Here is a 19,948-nt window from a genome sequence, read left to right as displayed (position 1 = left end):
TGTATTAATGAAGGACGATGTTGAGGAGCTGCAACTAATGTAATTGGAGGCGTAAGAAACCTCGATAATTCCAGAGTAAAGGAAATTTGGGAATTTGTAGATAAGAAAGAAAGGAGAAAAAAGCCCAATCATTCCAGATTAATTGAAATCTCTGCAACAAACATGTTATGTTATGTAATTGGGGGCATAAGAAACCTCAATCATTACAGTTTAAAGGAAATCAGGGAATTTGAAGATAAAAATAAAGTAAAAAAAAAAAAAAAAAACCCAATCATTCCAGATTAAATGAAATCACTGTAACAAACATGCTATCCTTACCTGTGATCAAATATCTGAACATGTAGGAGCTGTTGATTGCCTTTGTAGACCTTGAGATCAATATTTGTGGGAAAAAAACCCAAAAGCTAAGGTTCTGGATGAGTAGAAGAGAAACTGAAATAGGCAGATAGAAATGACTTAGTGGGACAGAAACTAAGTTAGGAAAAAATACAAAAAAAGGAATGGATTTCTGGGTGGAATCTCTGGCATGGATAGTGGAGACGAACTGAAATTAGGAAAAAATCCCAAAAAATTTCCGTCCTTTGGATGAGCATGGAGATGTGAGGGGGAGAGAAGGGTGAGAAGAAGACATGAGAGAGAGAGAGAAAGAGAGAGAGAGAGAGAGTGATGGCGTGGGAATTTAAGGGCATATGAGAAAGAAGAGGATGTTAGGGCATATGAGAAAGAAGATCACATGAGCAGAGAGAGATGTCGTGGGAATTTAAGGACACAGGAGGTATTTTCCACTCAGATGTTTGGAATTTTAGGGCATAAGAGGTATTTATGTGTTTGGGGTGATGTGTAATTCTCATATAATTTTCAAAAAAATGAAAAAACTCTCTTCTTTTCCTCCCAGCTTATAGTAGTATATATATATATATATATATATATATATATATATATATATATATATATATAGAGAGAGAGAGAGAGAGAGAGAGATTGACAATTGACAATTGACATAGGCCGTGTTTCTGCAACCTGCCTAGATATTGATTGACAGATTGATGGATGAATAGATAGAAAATCTTAGATAAATTGGGCGGGCGGGGGCTGACTGCGAGCGAGTCAGAAGACCAGAATCGCCCGCATATCCCCCCCCCCCCCCCGACGGATAAAGAACCACCCTTCAACGTTATTCGTTAAGTTTTAAAGGTAAAGAAAAATGTTAAAGGGGGTTAATTGAAAAATGTCTCTATTTCTTATAACCAGTGTCAGTTATATATCCCTCTGCCATATTCGTATCTAAAACTTTTAGTGACGCTTTTATAGGGGCAGAAATGCAATCGTTACTGCAATGATATAGCTATGATGGTCATTTGTGAATTGGCTACAGAGTTAAGATGTTGCCAAATACGATATTTATTGTAGTGACCCGAAACTACATTTAGGGCATGTGCTGGCAACATGAAATATTTGTGTGAGGAGCTGAGAAGGGGGGGCGGGGGGCGGGGAGACTTTAGAGTGAACAAGCAGAGAGAGAGAGAGAGAGAGAGAGAGAGAGAGAGAGAGAGAACACAAGTACAACAAATCCCTAAAAACGGAGGGAAAAAATACGCTAATTCAAATTGGGTTTTTGTTTTTCCTGTTTTCCATGGACTTTTCATGCTCTACTCAATCGCAACCCCACAATCTCTCCCTTCCCATGGAATTTTTTTTATGGCTGCCAATAAGGGTGTCAATTTTGGCTTGGGCTCGGAAGCTCGCTCGAGCTCGGCTCGAATCCTTAACTATATATATATATATATATATATATATATACTAGTAAAAAACCCGTGCGATGCACGGGCCGACAAAGAATTGTACGGACCACGTCATAGGTTGATCCAAACCGTCCATGTGATGGAACACAACATAAATAGTTTGTGCCCCAAAAATCATTTCCATAGGCTGATCCTAGCCCTCCAATCTATAGATGTTTCCATAATTCCTCTTAAATCGGATGATTAAGATCACCCTATAGATTTTTTATTAAAAACCCATAAAGGAGGGGGGGTAAGATTGAAATTATATGGCTTTAATGGGTGCCTTTGTTAAAAGCATAAAGGAGGGGGTAGGATTGAAAATATGTGAGTTGAATAGGTGCATTTGTTAAAAAAAAGTCAAAAAAAAGTGATGTGTAATTCTCATATAATTTAAAAAAAAAATCAAAAAATTTGTAAAAAACCCGTGCGATGCACGGGCCGACAAAGAACTGTACGGACCACGTCATAGGTTGATCCAAACCGTCCATGTGATGGAACACAACATAAATAGGTTGTGCCCCAAAAATCATTTCCATGATCCAAACCGTCCATGTGATGGAACACAACATAACTTGTGCCCCAAAAATCATTTCCATAGGCTGATCATAGCCCTCCAATCTATAGATGTTTCCATAATTCCTCTTAAATCGGATGGTTAAGATCACCGTATAGATTTTTTATTAAAAAACCATAAAGGAGGGGGGTAAGATTGAAATTATATGGCTTTAATGGGTGCCTTTGTTAAAAGCATAAAGGAAGGGGTAGGATTGAAAATATGTGAGTTGAATGGGTGCATTTGTTAAAAAAAGTAAAAAAAAAGTGATGTGGTAATTCTCATATAATTTTCAAACAAATCAAAAAATTCTCTTCTTTTCCTCCTAGCTTATAGTAGTAGATACTAGTAAAAAACCCCGTCTCACAAAGAGCTGTACGGACCACATCATAGGTTGATCCAAACCGTCCATGTGATGGAACACTACATAAATAGGTTGTGCCCCAAAAATCATTTCCATAGGCTGATCCTAGCCCTTCAATCTATAGAGGTTTCCATAATTCCTCTTAAATCGGATGGTTAAGATCACCCTATAGATTTTTTATTAAAAAACCATAAAGGAGGAGGGTAAGATTGAAATTATGTGATTTAATGGGTGCCTTTGTTAAAAGCATAAAGGAGGGGGTAGGATTGAAAATATGTGAGTTGAATGGGTGCATTTGTTAAAAAAAGTCAAAAAGTGATGTGTAATTCTCATAGAATTTTCAAAAAAATCAAAAAATTCATTTCTTTTCCATCCAGCTTATTATAGTATATATATATATATATATATATATATATATATATATAGAGAGAGAGAGAGAGAGAGAGAGAGAGAGAGAGATTGACAATTGATATAAGCATGTTTTTGCAACCTGCCTAGATATTGATTGACAGATTGATGGATGAATAGATAGAAAATCTTAGATAAATTGGGGCGGGCGGGGGCTGACTGCGAGCGAGTCAGAAGACCAGAATCGCCCGCATATTCCCCCCCGACGGATAAAGAACCACCCTTCGACGTTATTCGTTAAGTTTTAAAGGTAAAGAAAAATGTTAAAGGGGGTTAATTGAAAAATGTCTCTATTTCTTATAACTAGCGTCAGTTATATATCCCTCTGCCATATTCGTATCTAAAACTTTTAGTGACGCTTTTATAGGGGCAGAAATACAATCGTTACTGCAATGATATAGCTATGATGATCATTTGTGAATTGGCTACAAAGTTAAGATATTGCCAAATAGGATATTTATTGTAGTGACCCGAAACTACATTTAGGGCATGTGCTGGCAACATGAAATATTTGTGTGAGGAGCTGAGAAGGGGGGTGAGAGACTTTAGAGTGAACAAGCAGAGAGAGAGAGAGAGAGAGAGAGAGAGAGAGAGATCCCTAAAAACGGAGGGAAACAATACACTAATTCAAATTGGGTTTTTGTTTTTCCTGTTTTCCATGGACTTTTCATGCTCTCCTCAATCGCAACCCCACAATCTCTCCCTTCCCATGGAATTTTTTTTGTGGCTGCCAAACATGCCCTCTAAAATCGTAATGAGTCTTTCACTCAGTGCTTCTACTCTGCCACATATACACGCACCCACTTATTGTTGGTGATGAGAGAACAGAAATGTGTTGCTTCAAGGCGTGATATCACTTTCCTTAAGACAAGATTCACCCTCACCAGTAGTGTGCAAAGGGGATCCGCGAATTGCATCCAAGATACAATGAAGCCTAGTAGGGAAGTCCTACTAATGTTTGATGACGCCTCGCACTAGCGGAATCAAACCCGAAATGCCCTTCAGAAATTTCAAGCCTTAGAGAAATTTTCAGATACTGTTTCTGCAGAAGAACAGTATCTAGAACAGTAAACAAAAGAAAAAATAGTATGTAAAAATACTTGGGGATTTTGAAAGAATGTAGAGGGGTGTTTAAAGTTTGTCAGAGTTGCACAAGGGAATTGCCAATTTGTTTCTGTTGTCAGATGATAGAAATTTGCTCTTTTTATGGAGCCTCTGGTGTCTTTTCAGTGTAAAGAACACCTCTACTGGGCACCTTTCCAGAATGTTTGAAATCTGACCATTAGATCGCACCAATTTATTATTGAATGGTTGTGATCGATCCTAGAAGTGACTGTTGGGTTGTGCAAAACCTTCCTCCAACCCCGTAACTGTTAGATCAACCATCTACGGTGCGGGACGCACCCCCTGGGCTCTTGACCGTTAGGAGAAGGGACACAACCCATTGGATCACATCTGCTGACCGTTGGTGTACTAGGCCAACCGTTAGGCCCAACCCAACCGAACCATTCGGCCCACCCATCCGACCAATCCACCTTTATCTTGATCCAACGGTCCAGATCAAATCTGAAAAAAATTAAAGGCTCCAATCGCTCCTCTCGACGCTGCGTACGCCACTATGCGCCCTATAGCCCATTGCCCACGCGTGTGGGAACGGTGCGTTGCCCCGTCCCGCAGGCCCATCCATGGGTTCAACCTAATGTGCAACCAAACAAGTAGTAGAGAAGGGTAAGGCATTATAAGCCATTCTCTTTCCTTTTTCTCATTCGGTATGGGACTATATTTTCAACTACACTTCTACATTCTTTTTCCCAAACGCTTTTGATGAAAACATTTTTCAAAAACACTAAAACATGCAAAATACATAATTTTGAAAATCCAAAATCACTAACACCTTTCTTAGCAATTTGGTTGAAAGATGATTTTCATTGCACCCCATCTTTCTACCAATTCGACCTTATCTCCTTTCTACATCTCAATATCTCATCGTTCCACATATTCCACCTTATCTCTTTTCTACAATCCATTACCTTCCACACAAAAAACATAAAAAATAAAAAAGCAAATCTCTCTCTCTCTGTAACTTGACTTAGAAAATTCCCATATCCAGCTGGTGCGTGCACAAAGATAACTAGAGGATTTATACTCACTAGACCCCACGAACGATTATTGCATACTGCAAACCACGCGCACGTTAGCACTTGTTTGTGGGCACTTTTGCCTTTTTCAGTAACGACTTTGACCATAAGTTGTGGGAGTAGATTCTTTACTTCTTGTCATGCACGAAGGCTCTCAATGCGTACGTAGAAATTTCGTATACCGCGTTGCATGATCTTCAAAGCTAAGGCTAATGATCTTGGCACTACCATGTTTTGATAATGGCAATAACTCACCTTGTCTTTTTTACTTTATGTCGTCATAAGCACAGTATATATGTACATGTCACAAGTCATAGGTCATGCGAGAGTAACGCTGGAAAACATTTGCCCCACGACATTCTCCGACCCCATTAGGCAGATTTATAAGGTAAAAATAAAGACACTAAGAGTTAATGAGCTTAAATTTAGGCTACTAATACTGTCATGTTTTGATGATGGCACTGACATCACTTTGTCTTTTACTATCTAACCAGTTGTCAAAGGTTATCACAATTTCCAAAAAAAAAGCTCTTGGAAACCAATTAATAAAGACAAGACAAATTGATTTAGTACAATAATAAAAAAATGGTAGTGCCAATATCATTTGCCTGAATTTATTGGTTCATTAACTATATTATCATCCAGTTCAACCAGTACGTGCTCATGTATAGGGCATCAGAGTCGCCCTTCTTTGTTTCGTTGCTTGTTTTCTTGTGCGTGTGACAAAAACTCGTTTGATTTATTGAGTAATATAAATGCATGTTGGTTAATTATAAATGTACGTGGTAATATATATATATATATATATATATATATAGTACAGCTGAATGTGGGAAGCTGAGGCTGCGCCACGTGTCACGCACACATTCAGCTTTACACCGAATTTCTATGTTTAAGAACTATATATCTATTACTTATATATAAAGCTGGATGTGGTACGCTGAGGGTGTGCCATGTGGCACCCCTCTACAAACCGCATTCAACCCTATTTTTTAACGCAAAAAAACGGTTGGCTATTCGACAACGAGTGTGGCTTTTCAAAAACGTTTTATAACTTCCCTGTTGTGGCTATTCTCACTTCTACAGAAAAACCCTAACCCTAATAGTTCCTCTGGAGAAAAACGCTAATCCTATTCAGGTACGAGAGACCCCTCCTCCTTTTTATTTGGTAAAAAAAAACATTTAAGTAGCATTTTTCAAAGGAATTAAGAAATTTATCCTGATTAGGCTTTTTGAATTTAGAGAATGACTAAACCTTATCAATCACGTTGAGAACTGATTTGGGTTTGTAACAGAAACCTAAATTTTTTACCTGAGAATAGACAGAATTAAAGCAGCATAACCTATCTTTACACATCTACATCCCCTCGATTCCTCCCACTAAATTCTCAACATCTACAGAACCCAAATCAAACCTGGATCACTAAAAGGCGTTAGCAATCCTCTAAACGTCGCTCCATCTCAATGCCGTTGTCGGATTTGCTCTCCCACAATTTCAGTGGAATCTGTCGAAGAATCGCGAGCGACGCTGCCGGAAATACGTCCGAGGCAGAGCGTTCCTCCTGAGCCTTCTTCTCTAAGGAATTCAATAGATCTAAAATTTGCTCAGATAGATAGTATAGATATGATATAATATAATATAATATGATATAGTATAATTACAATGTCAGAGATATTAAAAACAAGATAACATAATACCCCTGCCACTCTCTTGCCACTTCAATGAAACCCTTTTTTTTACAATATTATATAATAGATATAGTATAATTACAGTGTCAGATATATTAAAATATAATATTACTATTTCTCTTTGACAGATCTTAGTTTATTAATAAAAACAAGATACCATAATACCCCTGCCACTCTCTTGCCACTTCAATGAAACCTTCAGTGTCTATAGACGGGAGTAAAATTATTTATAGACGGGAGTGTCTAAGGCAATTTCGCAAAAGCTATTTCGCGGCTTCTGTCTTTTAAGAGAGAAGAACCACCTCATCTGAATATTGATATCTGCACCACCAGGTTTTGATTACAAATTGATTCACCTTGTTTTACACTTTTTTTAATCAGCTAACAAAAGCTTTTACAATCCCCCAAAAGCTCTCAGCAGCCTACCAGAGAAGTGAAAAACAAAGTGATTATTCCCAATATCAAAACATGGTTGGGCCAATATCAGTAGCCTTCATTTTAATTCGTGAGGTGGCTGTGGATTTTCTCTCTTACTATAGTGAGCCCTGAAATGACTTTCCACGAAATTGCCTAGCAAATCTCATAGCATTATAAGCAAATAATTTTTTAAAGGTATGTAAAGATGCCTTAAAAATCCTCTTTCATTCTCAATTGAATGATATTCACACTCCCCTGTTTTAATTCCGCATCATCACTTCATTTTAGATGTTAAAGGCAGTACGAATTCTCAAAAAGGGTATCGAGGGCCAATTGAAGAAAGCCTTTAAAAAAGTTAATAGTGCAATTATCAAAATAAGGTTGTGTGAATATCATTTCTTACCATCCACGGCACTGCACGGCACACATCTCCACCAATCTCTTCTTAAAAATCCTCTATAGATAGAACAGATAACGCATCTTTTTGTGTCTTTCCATTTGTGACTTTTCATAAATACCTCCTCACTTCCACCGAATTAAATGCCTCCCAAAAGTTTTGACTTTTTACAAATGCCTCCTGACCCCAAACGGTTTAAATACAATTCAATGATGCTTTTTTTTTTGTTTAAACGTCCATCCCATATCTGCTTCTTCTGATCCGGATCCACCATTACTTATCTGTTCCAAGAACGCTTTCCAAAATTTATATAAATAAAACGACCCAGAGCAAAGGAATGTCCCAACTTTCAATCCCATTGTCCAAAGTTAAAGAAATAAAATAGCAATGGAAGAAGTAATCCTTCCAACAATTCGGCTGGGCATAAAATTACGGGAAAATAATAATAATAAAAGAAGAAGAAGAAGAAGAAGAAGAAGAAGAAAGTGAACTATTGAGAACATGATTCTTCCACAAGGGAAAAGAAAACACCAAACGAGAATAAGCAAAAGAAAGAAAATGAAAAAGAGAATAAAGGAAACTCACTACTAGCAATTGGCAAAGAGTAGTTATAGTCGGACAACTATGGTGGTCCATAAATCCAACACCTAAAACTACAGTGTCAGAAATTTCCAAAACTATAACCCTACAAAAACAGATCTTATCATATAAACTACCAAAAAAGAAAAAAACAGATATTATCATCTAAATAAAGGAAGAAAGTACAGATATTGTTGCCTACACGACAAAAAAAAGGGAAACAATTAATAGAAAGTGAAAGATCTATGAACCTAAACTTCTTACTCTGATCTTGCTGCTGCATTTCTCAGTCTATCTCTAAAGATCTAACCGTCCAAATTCCTACTTTTGCGTTAAAAAAAGAAAGGGCTGAATGCCGTTTGCAGAGGGGGTGCCACGTGGCACACCCTCAGCGTACCACATCTAGCTTTATATATAGTCGAAGTCGATTATATCAGACACATGTACTCTTTTATCGTGGAAGAATATGTCGCGAAGCTTAGAATTGGACACATAAAGCTGCGCTATGATTTAGATATTGAAGACTATAATTATGAAGAACTGCAACTACAGAAATTGAATTATGAGCTTCTCGACCGTATGTATGAAGAGTTATTAAAAGACTACAATGAACTGAAAAAACGCTTCATCATCTGCTAATCGTAGTGCCAATTACTTTATAGATTTCTTGATTTTGTAATAGTGTATCAGAGCACAATAGTGATGTTTGTTTATAATTTAGTTAATTGTAATGAACAAATCCAATTGTTGATTAATGAATATCTACTCGCTTTAGTTTTTTTATCCAAATATTAAATCCTTAGAATTATTTTTAAACTGAACATCAACAACTTATAAATTTATCATCAAATTTATACAACCTAAAAAACAAATGAATACAATATGATAACTTTAAAAAAAATGATTATTAAATTTATTGGCTAAAAACAAAAACTAAGAGTATTTATTTTATGTTGATGTCACCATTCCATTTAAAAAAATTAAATGAAATATGTCATAAATGAAATCTTCACTTAAATTTTTTTAGCCCGTTGATTTTATCACCCCATTGTCTAGAAAGTTTATTCTTATTTAGATAGCTTTAATAAATTTTTCAAATTTCGGTTTCTTAATGCGTTTCGGTCCTCACCATAAAAAATAATTCCGGACGATGTTTCGATATTACGGTTGAAATTTGACATAATCTATTCAACGTTTGTTATTTATCCAAATAGAAATATTCAAAATTTATGAAATTTATGGTAATTAGGCTGATTTTTTTTAACTTAAAACCTAGGCTTTAATACATAGAAAAATTGTTACTACTTTAGTATGAATTGATGCTGTTCTTTGGATATGGTATAGATAAGTAGGATTAACTATTGAACATCACAAAAGCTATTTCGGCAAAACGTTATTGCATATTATATCAAATGTAACAGTTGTTTTGATATATCTTTCCTAATATGTAACTTTTCTACAGGAATCGCATTCCCTTTTCAGAGATTGTTGATCAATATCATCAGCTACAAATACAAGTAAATCTTTTATGCAATTATTTTTTTTATGCCAGTAGGATAAAAAAAAAGCATCTATAAAAGAGTGATAGATGAAATAAAATTTAATTACTTTTTTCTCATTAAGCATTATATTTATAATGAATTAATTCTTCAATTGTATTTACATATCATATCGAGGTTGAAAAAAATTAAATAAGATTATTTTGGTTCTCTAAAAAAATTTTGTGTTGCATATTTCATGTATATTTTTTATCTGCCATATTGTCTTCTATACTTTAAAATTTTGAATCAATTTTTCCTTATTACGTAAGATAATTAAATTTAATATTTTCTTTCAATTTAACTACAACAATAAATATTTAATTAAAAATTATTAAGAATCTTTTAGTTCTAAAAAAAAAAATTAAATCAAATTTTGTATTTAATATTTTAATGTAAAAAATCATCCGTTTTGATGAAACATTATTGTTTATGCAATATAAGATTCATTTTTTTTTACTGTAGATTTAAATTACATATGATTAGAAATTTGTTTGAACTTTATGATTCCTACTTTTTTAATATAGAATAATAAGATATTTTAAAATTAGATGATACATTTTTGTTCATTTGTTAGATTTCATTAATCGACTTCTTTAGTTTTTTTATTATTCTTAATAGATTGAGAATGACGATGGATAGGATGGAAAGATGTAGAGATGCACGAATGCATCGAAGATTAATTATTAATGCACGGAGAATAAGAGGTGGCACTAGGAATGTTGAAATTCATTCTACACAAAACATTGCACGCGCAAATACTAGAACGAACAATTTAATAAATATTGTGTCACACTCTGTTGTCAATGCAGATGGTAGTATCCAAACATCGACAACTCTTCATAGAATGAATACAATTACCAGCGATGGATATATTCTTCCACCACCATTTGTTAATACTAGAGGTAAGATACTAAATTATTAAGTTTCAATTTGGAAAACGGTTGTCGATAAAAAAAAATTGATTAATTTTTATGCTATTAAGTAGATAATGTAACGGTTGGAGCAAGCAGAAACAAAAGACGCAAAAGATGTCCCAATAGTCAAGAGTTAAGCTTAGGTTCATGCTCTAGAGGGCTTCAAGTTGGACGGATGCGGGAAAGAAGGATAATAAATGAAGGTAATAGTTATAGTATCTAAATTTCAATATATCTTATGCTAATATATAAAGACAATACTAGGCAAGAGTGATTGTTAGGGTACATAAGAAATAGTTACGAATTTTCATTTCATATATTTTAAGCAGAAAACCAAAGCATTTATGAAGATGGAGATATATTGATGGAGGATGAAAATACAAACTTTATTGATGAAGTCGGCCAAAGTAAGAGTTCTACGTATGATTAGGTAGAAATTTATTTTAAAAATAAATAAAAAAAACCCTATAACTTAGAGAGTTTGAATGTTTATTGACGTAGGAAAATTCTACGAGGCATGGAACTTTGGAAGTCCGGGTTATGTGTGTCCACACTGTATGGCAATACTGTGGTACGAGGAACGAGTTCATAAATGTAACAGGACAACAAATCCAAAATTCTCAATTTATTGCAACCAAGTAAAGGTTGACTTACCTGTTATGCAGCAGCCTCCTGAATTTCTGGCAGAGCTTTTGAATAATAACAAAGAAAATCGTGCTGCAAAATTTCGAGACAACATAAGAAGTTACAATTCTATATTTGCATTTACATCGATGGGTGGTAACATTGATAAACGTATCAACGATGGAAGGGGTCTATATGTGTTTCGAATAAATTGACAAAACCATCATCTAATTGGATCGTTGTTACTAGAGACGGGAAAAAAACCTAAAGTTGCTCAGCTCTATATATATGACACAAAGAAAGAGGTTTCCAATAGAATAAGAGCAATTAGTAAGGACAATAGGTGTGACATCTTAGATACTACAATTGTTGAATGATTGTTAAATATGTTCGATACTTACAATCAACTTACAAAGGTTTTCCGTATGGCAAGAGACCGTTTCAAGGAATCCGATTTACATGATGTTCATATAAGGCTTATTGGGAATCGTGGTAAAGATGTAAGACAGTATAATATGCCAACTACTTCTGAAGTAGCTGCAGTAATTGTTGGCGACTTGAGTAAGACAAATGTTGAAAGAGATGTTATAGTAGAGCACATAAGTGATGGCCTGCAGTGTATCAGTGATTTGAATCCAAGTTTTATGGCAATGGAGTACCCAATTCTGTTTCCTTATGGAGAAGATGGCTACCATCTAGGAATACCATATAAATGTAACGAGGGAAGAAGGCAAACGAAGAGACATTGTGTGACTATGAGAGAATATTATGCATACAGAATTCAACAAAGAGAAAATGAGAGCCAAACAATTATTTGTGGTCGGCTTCTATTCCAACAATTTTTAGTCGATGCTTATACAACTATTGAAGAGGAACGATTGCGCTGGATACGCAATAACCAACCACAATTAAGAGCAGAATTGTATAAAGGTTTATGTGATGCAGTCACGAGATGTGACACGACTCCAGCTTCAGTAAGAAGAAGAATTATTTTGCCATCATCATTTACAGGAGGCCCGAGATATATGGTACAGATCAAGATGTAATGGCTATTTGTAGATGGGCGGGAAATCCTGATCTATTTATAACATTCACAGCAAATCCAAAGTGGCCTGAAATTCAGAAGTTTGTTAATCAAATTCCTGGACAAAAACCAAATGATAGACCGGACATTGAATCCAGAGTTTTCAAGATTAAGCTCGATCAATTAATGAGAGATCTTATAAAATTACAACATTTTGGAAGAGTCATAGCAGGTATTTATCTATAAGTTTATGGCAATATTTTTAAACAAAATTTTTCAGAAAATAACAAAATATATTAGATACTTTTTCAACTTCCAGCTGTGTACGCTATTGAGTTCCAGAAAAGAGGTCTGCCACACGCGCATATATTACTTTGACTTTATCAATCAGATAAGTCCCCAACACCATCTGAAATTGACAAGAACATATCAGCAGAAATACCAGATGAGACAAGTGATTATACCACATATGTAGCAGTTGCAGAATTTATGATGCATGGACCATGTGGAGCAGCAAACAACAAAGCACCTTGTATGATCGGGGGAAATTATTGTAGTAAACGGTGTAACACATCCAACATTTAAATCAGTATGCTATTCCCTTGGACTGTTAGATGGTGACAAGGAGTGGCATGATGCAATTAATGAGACATCACAATGGGCAACTGCAGCACAACTAAGAGAACTATTTGTGACTCTTCTACTCTTTTGTGAAATCGCTAATCCGTTTGAGCTATGGGAAAGAAATTAGCAGCTGTTATCTGATGATATTCAGCACCGCCAACGACATGCATTTGGGCATACACAACTAGAGTTAGATGAATATCAAATACAAAGTTACACTTTGTTTGAGATTGAAATCATCCTCATGAGAAATGGCAAGTCTTTGGCAGATTATAAACCACTCCCAATGCCTGATGTAGCACTACTCAGCCAACTGAATAATCGACTCATATGAGAAGAAACATCGTATGACAGGGAACAATTAAGGATAGAGCACAACGAGTTGTACATCGGACTTAACTCAGACCAAAGAAATATATTTGTTTCTGTAATAACATCAGTAACTGAAAAGAAAGGAGGATTGTTTTTTGTTTATGGCCATGGAGGGACAGGCAAAACATATGTGTACAGAACCTTAATTGCAAGATTGCGCTCAGAAGGTAAAATTGTTTTGGCTATAGCATCCTCTGGAATAGCGGCTCTCATTTTACAAGGAGGACGGACTGCTCATTCAAGATTCGAAATTCCTATCATTCTCGAAGAAAACTCCACGTGCGGCATTCATCAAGGTACCCAACTTGCAGAATTGATAAAACAGACATCACTTACTATATGGGATGAAGCACCGATGCACCACCGACATGCTTTTAAGGCCGTAGACAAAACTTTAAAAGACATATTAAGGTTTGATGATTGTAATTCATGCGAGAAGCCATTTGGAGGAAAAAACGGTACTTCTTGGTGGAGATTTCAGATAGATTCTTCCCGTTGTTCCGAAAGGAGGAAGACATGAAGTTGTTCTTGCTTCGATAAATAATTCCTACTTATGGGACCATTGGAAGGTCTTCAATTTTTAAAAAAAATATGAGATTGAATCCAAGTTCAACTGACAGCAGTACATCTAATTCAATAACAGAATTCAGCAAATGGGTTTTAGATATAGGAGATGGCAAGATTGAATCAATATCAAGAGAAGAAGATGGCGAACCTTCGTGGATTAAAATCCCAAGTTATCTACTTATACATGATGGAGAGAACCCCATAAGTGAAATAGTATCCATCACATATCCGTCATTTCACAATAGTTACAAAGATGCGCATTATCTTCAAGAAAGAGCAATACTGACTCCAAAAAATCATACAATCGATGAAATAGACTCATACATGATCCAATTCATTGATGGGGAAGAACATTCATATCTTAGCTCAGATTCAATATGTAAAGCTTCGTCTGATCAAGACATGATTTATCCGGTAGAGTTTTTGAATACATTAAAGTTTCCGGGATTACCAAATCATGTTCTTCATCTAAAAGTTGGAAATCCTATAATGCTTTTGAGAAATATCAATCAAAATGCAGGATTGTGCAATGGCACACGGCTAATAGTAACTCAGTTAGCCACTTGGATTATCGAAGGAAGAATAATCACAAGAACAAATATTGGAACAAATGTTCTAATACCCAGGGTCTTATTAACAGCTACTGAACCAAAGTGGCCTTTCGTTTTAAGGCGAAGACAGTTTCCAGTCAGAGTCTGTTATGCAATGACAATTAACAAAGGTAAGGGCCAAACTATTAAACAAGTTGGCCTGTATCTGCCAAAGCCAGTTTTCACTCATGGGCAACTATATGTTGCTGTCTCCCGAGTGACATCTCCTAATGGTCTGAAGATATTAATAGAAAAAATGATGGCGACGAAAATAGGTATACTAAAAGCATTGAATATAAAGAAGTTTTTAACAACTTAAATACAGGTACGTCAATAAAAAAATGAATTTATTAAAAAGGAAAGCTAATAATTACACAAAATCTTCTACTAAATTTTTTCCTTTCAGATTCCGATCTCTAAAGATGGCAGGGGGACGCCAGTTGCTAAGAGAACTCCACAAGGACAAACAAGATTGGCAAATACATGTTAGTTTAACAAGAATGTGGGATGTTGTTAACAGTAAGTCAAACAATGACCTCATTAGCCTCGATTTAATTCTACTTGATGAAGAAGTAAGTATTCGCCACCCATTATTTATTTTAAATTTAATATTATAACTGTTTATTCTTGAAAAAAATTACTATATTGAACATTTTTAAAAAAATCTACATTTATGTCTATATAGGGGGAGCATATTCAAGCATCAATTAAAAATAAGTTCACTCATCAATTTAGAGCATTGCTTCAAGGACATGTGTATGTGATGAAGAATTTCACTGTAGTTGACAGGAAAAATGAATACAGAGTTGTTTCAAACAAATATATGATAAACTTCCATGAAACAACCTCTGTTAAAGAGAAAATGAATGACAGTGATGAGATTGGACAGCATAGATTCGAAATAATACATTTTACTAATCTAGACGGACGAGTGAATAATAACGTCTACCTCACAGGTAAAAAAATTCCCTTCACTGTATGCTATCTTATTTTTTGTTATAACATTTGCTAAAAAAAATATTAAATATACTACCAGCAGATGTAATTGGACAAATCACTGCAATTTCTGCAATTGAGGAGATACAGGCTAAAGGAAAGAAGGTGAATAAAAAATTAATTGAGCTTCAAGACAAGAGGTAAAAAATCAAGATAATATAATACATTTAGAAAATTAATACTAAAATTATAAGATTTTGTATTTGAATAATTTTACAAATATATTTTTGCAGCAAAAAAAAATTCGAATAACATTGTGGGGACAATTAGCAGAAGAGATAAACAAAGATGCTTTCTTACATATTTCTGAGCCTGTAATTCTTATTATCACTTCAACTACTGTGAAGAAATATCTCGGTACGTAACTACATTCTAATTCCTATATCGCAATAATATTATGAAATTGTTCTGTTTAAATATATTATAAATGGTATTCTTGCATCAATTACGTAGAAAAATATATCACTCTCTTCAACAAATGCTACAAAGTTTTACGTAAACTTGGCAATTCCAGAAGTTTTAGAGTTCAAAAATAGGTATATATTGAATATTATAGCAAAAAAATTAATTATAAATAAAATCAATAATTACATGTTGGTTAGTGTTACGGATGCAAAAGAGATTCTTCAATCAATAGATCTACCAAGGAAATCATTAGCTGCTGACAGAGAATTGGTTGAAAACAACAAAAGAACGGTGAGACAAGTCTTAGATTTCATCAATCAAAGCGAGCAAAAGGTTAGAAAAAATATTATTAAAAATTTTATTTCTTGGAAAATATATATATTGACCATCAAAAGAAAACTAACATCGAAAATTACAGGATTCTACTTTTTTCTGCGAAGCAACAATCATAAAAGTTGACTTGCAGTATCGATGGTACTATCTCTCATGCAATGATTGTCGTAAGAAGTGTAATCCTTTAAGTTCATATTATTGGTGTCCTACTTGCGATAAGAAAGTTAACTTCCCACTAAAAAGGTAAATCCAGCCAAATATATATTATTATTAAAGTTAAAAATAAATTTTAGGTTTAATATGTTCAATTTAAAACTTTGCAGGTATAGACTACAAGTAGAGGTTGAAGACCACACAGCATCAACAACTTTTGTGATTTTTGATAGGGAAGCAGAAAATATTGTTCAGCAACCTATTGCACAGATTAGCATTCTTGAGAAAAAGGTACCCAACTCACTAAAACTCATTAAAGGAGATTGAAATTTTATTTTACAATCAATTTTTTATTATGTCTGATTTGCTATAATGAATAAAACAACCAACTTTAATTACATTACAGGATGAAGAGAAAGAAATTCTGCCACCTACAATTGAAAAGTTAATAGGCAGAACATATCTATTTCAATTAAAGGTGACCGCATTCAATTTCAAAACATCCAAGCAGAATTTCACGGTTTCAAAAATAATTGACGCTGAAAAATACGCAGGATTGAAGACAATACAGGTTTTACATTTAAATTTTACAAAAAAATATGTACATGTTATTTGATATATATATATATATATATATATATATATAATATTTAAATATATTTATATAATATATATATATATATATATATATATATAATTAAAACATGACGTGCTCATTTGAAATTATTTCTTATGCAGGAGACAAATTTATTGCAAAAAAAAAGAACTTCGGAAGATGAAAAACCGACGAAAGGAGCAAATACAGAAGCAGATGCGCAAATTTCCATTCAAACTCCTCCAGATAAAACTCCTACAAAAAAAATTATTCACAAGGTTACAACTATATCTATATAAAAATATTTATTATATTAAAAAATATTTACTAATTAAAAAACAATCAATCTTGCAGGGATTCGGAAGATTAGGTTCAAAGCGAAGTTGAAACAATGTCAGAATTGAATTCATGTCATAAGAATGAATACTTCTTATTTGGGAACAAAATATGTTATTTCAAGAGAATGATTACTTCTTCTCTTTGCTTTAAGCAACTCTAATATTAAAAATAATTTATTTAATTACTATGTTTTTTTTAATTGTTTACTTAATGAAGTTTATGAAAATCGTTTGTAATTGTTTACTTAATGAAAATCTCTCCCTTATGTCGGTTCTCATTTTCTTTAGTGAAGTTTTAATGCACTCGAAAAAGATATAAAATTTCATGCCGCCCCATGCATCGCACGGGTCCGCAACTAGTATATAAGTAAAGCTGAATGTGGGAAGCTGAGGCTGCGCCATGTGTCACGCCCACATTCAGCTTTACACCGAATTTTTGTGTATAAGAAGAGAATTAATTAAAAATGTCTACAATCTATATACACCGAATTTCTGTGTATAACGCACATTTAAGAACGCATTAAGGTGATGTGGCACACTGTTTCACACATTTTCCTCTATCACACGTAATTTAAAAACGTTTTAAGGGGATGTGGCACCCGGAATTTAAAACATTAATATGAAAAATGTTTTTTTGCTTTTTTTTTTTAACTTTCCTATGCATCGATATCCCTCTAACATGATTTATTGCTTATTTTTCATGGCACTAAATCGAATCAAATCGTTTCCTCATCCGATATATTTTCCTAAAATATTGCAATCCTTATCATATATCTTATCTCTATCAAAATCTACTCTAAAATCAAGGATTCCAATCTCTCTCTATTAAATAGCCTAAAATGAAATGAAAAAAGGCCTAAAATCAAGGATTACAATCTCTCTCGATTAAATAGCCTAAAATGGGATGAAAAAAATGCCTAAAATCAAGGATTACAAACTCTCTCTCTCTCTCTCTCTCTCTCTCTCTCTCTATATATATATATATATATATATATATATATTTATATATATATATATATATATATATTTATTTTATTTATTTTTTAGTTATAAATCTTTCTTTTTTGGGTCGCCCCGTGCATTGCGCGCGATTCCAACTAGTTTCTATATATATATATATTAGCATTCTTGGTCCATGCAATGCAAGTGTGTAAAAAAAAAAATGGGCCCACCCCATCGAAGCAAGAGGTGTAAAATGGTGACCACCACCCTACATATGGGCTTGGGTGGAGACAGTGGGACCTACCCATCAATACATGAGGCAAAATGGTGGGCCCCACCCAATGCATGATTTTGAATTGAGTTGGTGGGACACACCCTATTTCCAAATTGTCAAGGCTTTTTTAACCAATATAGCAAAGTAGAAGACTTCTTTTGCAACTACCCCAAATATAATTATTGAGTTTTTATATGCAGTGAGCCCTTACAGTCCCGTATTTTTCAAAATGTATTGTATGGACCACACTATAGGATGATCTAAACCCTTCATGTGATGGAACACAACGTAAATAGGTGTTGCGCCAAAAATCATTTCCACAGGATGATCCTAGCCCTCTGATCTATAGAGTTTCCCTTGAAAAAATACGGGCATATATAAGGGCTTACACCATATAAAAACTCTTCCTTATTAAAGAAATCAAAACCAGCTAGAAAGTAGGAGAACGAACGTCTATCTATCTATAGTACAATGAGCAATGGGAGACAATATAACCCCACGGGGCACGGTAGACCAAAAATAGTTGAACAACGAATTACTATAGTACCCGGTAATACCGTTGGGGTGGCTTGGGCAATGTTAAAACTTCACTTGGTGGGCACGTAAAGGGGAAGGAGTCCTTGTGTCTAGAAATCGGGAGGCAAAAGCCTATACTTTCTTGCTTGCACGGTGATGCTGCGAGCTTGACGAGAAATGATGAAAAGTACGTTTAAGAAAAGCTATATATTTCCTAAGTTGACCAAACATATTCTAAAAATGAAACCTTAAAAAAAAGCAAGCTTCAAAATGAAATTTTCAGCCCATTTTGTTTGTCTTTTCTTCAAAATTAAGTTTCTAGGTGTATATTTCCCATTTTCAGCCCATTACGTTAAACACGCATCCATTGTTTCCAAACGGTCCACTAAACACGCCCATTTATGTTAAACACGCGATAAACAAGAAATCCGTTAAAACGATCCACGCTAAGAAGTTCTTTTCCATGGAAAACAATAAAATAAATGTGAGTAAAGTTTTTAATATCACATACGTGCATGCCATGCCACGTCCACATCCATGTCTACGACCACGGCCCTGCTCGGCTCAACGCGTGCGTGGTAAAGATATTTCCCACAAATCTATAGCTTTCTCTCGGAGAATCTCCAACCCTTCGAAACCCAACTCTCATTCGGGCGCGCACCTCTCTTCCCACTCTTAATGTATCTCTACATAACTCAAATGAATTGAGGGAAATTCAAATAAAATAAAATAAATCTGAGTAAAAAATTTTAAATCACACACGTGCATGCCATGCCATGCCACGTCCACGTCTACGACCACGTCTCGGCTG

The 19,948-nt window shown here is 34.6% G+C and overlaps 1 long non-coding RNA gene across 1 annotated transcript; it reads left to right on the top strand.

The window, feature by feature from the left end:
- Positions 1 to 15,920: 15,920 nt before the first annotated feature.
- Positions 15,921 to 17,554, top strand: LOC143889348 (uncharacterized). Its single transcript, XR_013254809.1, has 5 exons — positions 15,921 to 16,562; positions 16,643 to 16,763; positions 16,879 to 17,043; positions 17,211 to 17,345; positions 17,422 to 17,554. It is a non-coding gene; the product is annotated as an uncharacterized LOC143889348 (long non-coding RNA).
- The last annotated feature ends 2,394 nt before the right edge of the window (positions 17,555 to 19,948 follow it).

This window comes from Tasmannia lanceolata, unplaced genomic scaffold (assembly GCF_043159265.1).
Source record: "Tasmannia lanceolata isolate RefF3 unplaced genomic scaffold, GAP_Taslan_0.1 ptg000013l, whole genome shotgun sequence".
In the NCBI taxonomy this organism is placed as follows: domain Eukaryota; kingdom Viridiplantae; phylum Streptophyta; class Magnoliopsida; order Canellales; family Winteraceae; genus Tasmannia; species Tasmannia lanceolata.
This window is presented reverse-complemented; position numbering and strand designations above follow the sequence as displayed.